Source organism: Perognathus longimembris, chromosome 14, assembly GCF_023159225.1.
Source record: "Perognathus longimembris pacificus isolate PPM17 chromosome 14, ASM2315922v1, whole genome shotgun sequence".
NCBI lineage: Eukaryota > Metazoa > Chordata > Mammalia > Rodentia > Heteromyidae > Perognathus > Perognathus longimembris.
Window position 1 is genome coordinate 46,776,534 of NC_063174.1, and position 6,746 is coordinate 46,783,279.

Genomic DNA, 6,746 nt, shown 5'->3' on the forward strand with positions numbered 1-6,746 from the left:
GGAGATTCTATGTGAAGAGGAAACTAAAAGCAAAAAGGACTGAAAGTGTGGTCCAAGGGCTAGAACATGTGAAGTTGAGAAGCCTTAAATTCAATCCCAGTACCAAAAAAAAATTTTTTTTTAATCCCTGGGATTCCTAATGCCTGGCTGGCTTAGAAGACAGACTAAATTTTCTGACATGCTACAATTGTAACATTAGAGTCAGAATTATACTCCTATCCTGAGATTTGGAAATTTGGGTATGTACTTCCATTCAATCCAACTAAGAATAGATAGCTCCTATATGTCAAACATTTTCAGGTAAAGAGGAAACTGAGATTTTTGTTTTGTTTTGTTTTCATTTAAGATGAGATGATACTGCTGATCTAAAGAATTACTTGTCATGGGCTGGGAATATGGCCTAGTGTCAAAGAGTGCTTGCCTCGTACACATGAAGCCCTGGGTTCAATTCCCCAGCACCACATATACAGAAAACGGCCAGAAGTGGCGCTGTGGCTCAAGTGGCAGAGTGCTAGCCTTGAGCAAAAAGAACACACAGTGCTCAGGCCCTGAGTCCAAGGCCCAGGACTGGCAAAAAAAAAAAAAAAAAAATTACTTGTCAGTTTCTCAAGAGTAAAATTTAAATGGTGTACAACTACTTAAAGGTAATACAAAATATAGTTTAAAAATTTCAAACTTAGATGCTGGGCAATGGTGGCTCATGCCTATAATCCTAACTGCTTAATAGGCTGAGATCTGAGGATCAGAGTTCAAAGCCAGCCTGGGCAGGAAAGTCCATGCATATGACTTTGGGTTTTTTTTGCCTGTCCTGGGGATTGAACTCAAGTCCTGAGCACTGTTCCTGAGCCTCTTTTGCCCAAGGCTAGTGCTCTACCACTTAAGCCACAGCACAACTTCCAGTTTTTTTTCCTATTTATGTAGTACTGAGGAATCCAGCCCAGCGCTTCATGAATGCTAGGCAAGCCCTCTACGACTAAGCCACATTCCCAGCTAGCCATGAGACTTTTATCTCAATTAACCACCAGAAAAACCTGAAGTAGTGCTGTGATTCAAAGTAGTAGAGTGCTAGCCTTAAAGAAAAGAGCACAGGGACAGAGCCCAAGCCCCAAGTTCAAGGCACACAAGCAACAAAAAAGAAAAAGGGAAAGAAAAAAATTGAACTTAGTGCTACCATCTAACTCAGTAATTTCACACATAGGTATGTAAGCAAGAAAACTGTATGCCTATGTTCACACAAAGATTTTCACAGTGATATTTATAGCACCACTATTAATTATAGCTGAAAAGCTGAAAAACCCAAACATCTATCAATCAATGACAAATTAAAAATGCAATAAAGCCATCTAATGTAATATTATTCAGCCACAGAAACAAGTGAGGTATTGGTGATGTGATCCAATATGGAAGAATCTTGAAAATGTTACGCTAAAAGTACAAGAAACTGGAAACACAAGATGATGTACTGTATAGTTCCAACCCCATTCAATATCTAGAATAGACAAGCCTGTAGAGACAGAAAGCCAGTTAGTGGTTTTCAAGGGGTGGCAGGAACAGATGTGGGTGACATAACAGAAGCATAACAGAAATGAAGTTTGTTTTGGGGTTGATGGAGATGGTCTGTAATTAGATATAGTTCTGATTATATGTGACAGTGAATTAAAAACACACTGCATTTTAAAAACAAAATGCATCTGAGAATGTGGATCTATTAATGAGGGGAAATTTAATTAAATCCCAAGCTGTAGTTAGGTAAAAGATTCAAAGTGTGGAGAGGCTTTCTAAGCTATGGCTTACAAGTGGCTCATTTAACTCTCTTCTCTCTCCCTCTTTACCAGCCCATTGGGGATTTACTCCTTAGGTCTGTGTTGTCTAAAGTTGAATATTTCAGCTGGGAATGTGGCTTAGTGGTTGAGTGTTTGTCTTGCATGCATGAAGCCCTGGGTTCAATTCCTCAGTACCACATAAACAGAAAAAAAGTGGCTCAAGTGGTAGAGTGCTAGCCTTGAGCAAAAGAAGCTCAAGGACAGTGCCCAGGCCCTGAGTTCAAGCCCCAGGACTGGCAAAAGAAAAAGGAAAGTTGAATATTACATGATGCTAGACAGGCTATTCTTTATCTGAGCTGTTTAATATGGTAGCTACCAGGCACACATGGCTATTTATTTACAATTCATTTAGTTATAATTTATAAATAATAAATTTAATTCTAAAAAGGGCACAGAGATACATTGCCTTTATTTCTTTCCTTGTACTGTTTCCTTGGCTTTAACTGTCATAGTTTTAGGTTTTCTTTCTTTTTTTTTTTTTTTTTTGCCAGTCCTGGGGCTTGGACTCAGGGCCTGAGCACTGTCCCTGGCTTCTTTTTGCTCAAGGCTAGCACTCTGCCACTTGAGCCACAGTGCCACTTCTGGCCATTTTCTGTATATGTGGTGCTGGGGAATCGAACCCAGGGCCTCATGTATATGAGGCAGGCACTCTTGCCCCTAGGCCATATCCCCAGCCCTGTAGGTTTTCTTTTTTCTTTCTTTCTTTTTTTTTTTTGTTCTGGTCCAGGGGCTTGAACTCAGGCCTAGGCAATGTCCCCTGAGCTTTTTGTTGTTGTTGTTTAAGGCTAGTGCTGTACCACTTGAAACACTTTCTGCTTTTAGGTGACTAATTGAAGATAAGATTCCACAGGCTACCTTTGAACCACTATCCTCAGATCTCAGCCTCCTGAGTAGCTAGGATTACAGGTGTGATCCCAGCATTCATCTAAAATGATCATTAAAACTTCTAAGTATGTTTCTGCTTCCCAACATCCAGGATTTATTTTTCCTGTTGCAATCCCTTGAGACTTGAGCGCTCTCTCTCTCTCTTTCTCTCTCTCTCTCTCTCCCCCTCTTCCCTCACTTGTGTATTTTCTGACATCTTCAGTAGATGTATTTTCAAAGGAAAGGTGAAAGAGAGTAAGGGAGATGACTTTAAACTCTTATAACTTGTGAACACAAACCTGCAGTTCACCGCGTGCCTGTCTTGAGGATAGAGGGACGGACAGAATAACTTAGAGAAATGGTGCCTCTCTCAGTACTAAGAAGAAGAAAACAAAAAGAATAGCAAGCAATCCTGTCTTTAGAAAGGGCTCTAGCCCTGATGCCATGCCCTCCTCCTGGGCTGGGCGTGGCTGGTGACAGAATGGCTGGAGTGGGGTGTAACATCAGGACAAACCTCTGTATGAATCACAATTCTGTCACTCTGCAGCTATTTACCACAGACCCAAACATCTCTGAGGCTGCTTCGCACCTATAAAAGAGAGGGTTCACACTAGACGTGAAGGGTGATTTCCATGCTGAAATTAGGTGCAATGTCTGACACTTAGAACATGTCTGATAAACAAATAAAGAGGACTTTTTAAAAAGTACCATTGTTAGAAGCAGCTGTGCTACCCTCGAAGACACAACATCACTTAATATTGTCTAGTACTCGTCATTATCAATGGATCCTTTCCCAGAACTCACAGGGCCATCTCCACACAGCTCCTCAGAGTATTTGTCTAGAACTGAACTGTTATCAAAAAAGCCTGGGAGGCAGGGATTTGGCAAACCCCTACCTCAAGCCCTTCTCTTCTCCAGCTGGCACAGAACCATTTTGCCTTTATAGCTTCCACAGCAATAAGAAAACCCACACCCTTTTATTGTTTTCTTTTCCTAACGATGGAAGAATCACATGATTTCAGAAAAATAACTCTGAAATAGAGATAGACCCTCATGTCTGAGGCCCAGAGAGAAAGAGAGAGAGACAGACAGACAGACAGACAGAGACAGAGACAGAGATTCAACACTGGCAGAGTTGTGTGGAGAGAGAGCTGTTCTGGATAAGAACCATGACCAACACAGCTCTTAAGAGGGGGCTGGCCAACTGAGCAGGTTGTGTTTCAGGATTACAAACAGTACCAATCCTAACCAAATTGGAGCTCATAGTTAATGAATGCCTTAGACCAGGTGTTCCAATCTTAGTTATCATAACAGTTCAAGAGAAAACTTTGTTTTTTCGTTTTGTTTTTGTTTTTTCACCAATCTTAGGGTATGAACTCAGGGCCTAGGCTCTGTTCCTGAGCCTTTCTGTGTTCAAGGCTAGCACTCTACTACTTGAGCCACAGCACCATTTCCGGCCTTTTCTGTTTATGTGGTACTGAGGAATTGAACCCAGGGCTTCAAGCACTCTGCCACTAAGCCACATTCCTAGCAGGAGGAAAGGTTTTGTTGCACCTGGGAGAAGCCAGGAGCTTCATTAGCATTTGCCCCCTCGTGTGGATGCCCAGAGCCGGTGTGTTTAATCCTTAGCAGACCAGCATGCGGAGGAATCTTGTTGGAGTGCACGTTCTCATTGCTCAGGGTGATGGTGGTAGGATCTGAGGCTCCACCCTTTCCAACAAGCTTCCAGAGAATGCTGCTGGTCAGCCACTGTGGTTGTCAACGTTAGGGGGACAGCTCTCAACTTGGGCTTCATGTGGGAATCACCAGTGAGCATTGCAATTGCGCATGTCTGGCTCCTCCTAGAGAGCTGTGATTCCCTGGGCCTGGACCCGGCACAGCTCAGGCAGAGCCTTGCCCTCAGTCACCTGCTGGTGGGTTGAACATGCAGCGAAGGAGCTTCTGCAGATGCCCGAGGAAGCCTCGTTCCCCTGGGCTTCCTTTTCCCAGCCACGGAGGCTTCGGTGGCTGAGCTTGGAGCACCAGGACGCCCTTGGAGGAGGCCTCTCCCAGCCAGCGCCAAGCCTGGAAGAAGCCACAGCCACCACCTGTTCCCTTGAAATAGTTCGCAGCTGTGCCGGGTGACCTCATGGCTCGGGCTCTGCAGCAGGCCAAGCCCATCTGGAAAGCCCTGGTCCCCAGTCTGCGCTCCTACAGCATGAGGCAGCCCAGGGAGAGCAGTCTCAGCAGGAGTTGCTGCCAGGTGAGGGGCCAGAGACCGGGCTGGGGCTTCCTGGAAGGATCAAGACCACACCCTGGGGCCCTTGCTAAAGAAACCCCTCTCCTACCCCACCCTACCCCACTTCCTGGCTGAAAGGCCAGGCTCACCCCAGGCTTCCTGGGCCGCTCATCCTCTCCCCACACTTGGAAAACCACAATGATGTACAAACAAACATCCTGTTCCCCCAAGGAAAAGAACATCTCTTCTTCCCAAAGCCGCCACCTGGAGCAGTTCGGCTCATAAAACCTTTTCTGTGTATTTCTACACATTCTCTCTCTGTGGTACTCTCTCTGTGGTACTCTCTCTCTGTCTCTCTCTCTCTGTCTCTCTCTCACTCTCTCCCCTCTTCTCTAAGATTCTATCTTAGACATCTGTTGTTGCATGTATTTATATACACTTATCAATTCTTTTAGGGAAGTTAGAATCGTGTGTGTATGTGTGTGTGTGTGTGTGTGTGTGTGTGTGTGTGTGTGTGTGTGTGTATTTTCCCTTTGTTTTGTGCTGGTATCTGAGCTTGAACCCAGGGCGTCACATTCTCATTGGCTAAGATTCTACCCCTTGAGCCACACCACCAGCTCTTGCTCTTTGGTAGTTAATCAGAGATAAGAATCTGGAGAGCCTGCCTCCTGAGCTTATAGGCTCCTGTCTATAAGCCTAGCTACTCAGGGGGCTAAGATCTGAAGATCATGGTTTAAGACCAGCCCAGACCAGAAAGTACAGGAGACTCTTATCTCTGTTTAACCCGCACCAGGAAAGCCAGAAATGGAACTGTGGCTGAAGTAGTGAAGTGGTAGCCTTGAGCAAAAAAGTAGTTCAGCAGTGGATCTTTTGTTTAGCGTGCTCAAGGTTCTGGATTCAAGCTGCAACACAATGAGAAAAAGAAAAGCCCACCCATGTATGGGACGGTACAACCTGTATCTTGAGCTTCTTTGCTCAAGGACAGTGTTTGAGCTCTGAGTTCAAGCCCCATGACTGACAAAAAACAAACAATAAGAAAAAAAAAACTGGTATGAATTTTTCCCTTAGAGCATGCCTCAACTCAAGCCAGTCACATTTCAAGCGTTTAGCAAACCACTAGGGCCAAGTAAGTAATCTTGTGTTGAACAATGCAGATCTAGATTTTTATTTTACTTGGAGGATATTTATAGAGAAGAAACCATTGTGGGCCACTTTCAATCACCTTGTCTCCAAACAGGCACCCAACATTCATTATTGCTAACTGCTTGGAGTAAGTGGCCCCATCTTCCCAAGGCTTATGCCCTGATTCCCCTGTCTGTTGTTCCACAATTGGGGCTTCTTGCTCTCTACCTCCTGATGGAGAGAGAGGGAGTATGTTGGGACGTGGCAGGGAGGAGAGATCTGCACAGACACAGGGCAGCCATTCAGGGAGGATGAAGTGGCTTCGTTCTAAACTATCAGAGAAGCATGGGAGATACAGCTTGTGAGACGAAACACATGCTCTAGCTACTTGGCATAAAGGGTGGTCACCGTCATCATTGAGCCATCACTCAGAAGCTGAGCTGAAACCAAGACTTTCCATACTGGAGCCCATGTGTCTCTTGGACTCCATTGATGTCTCTACATTACTGATGCAGAGTGCTGTCATCAAGATAAGTGAATTATAATTACCACATCTAAGTACTGTTCAGTGGGGGGGTCGACATTGTTTTTAAAAAAATGTGTGTGCATGGTGCCCCCTGGTGGAAGTTAAGATTCTTGCAAGGGACATTTTAGTTCTAATCATTGACTGACTATATGTGGATATATACAACTATTATATGAAGGTTCTTGAAATTTAA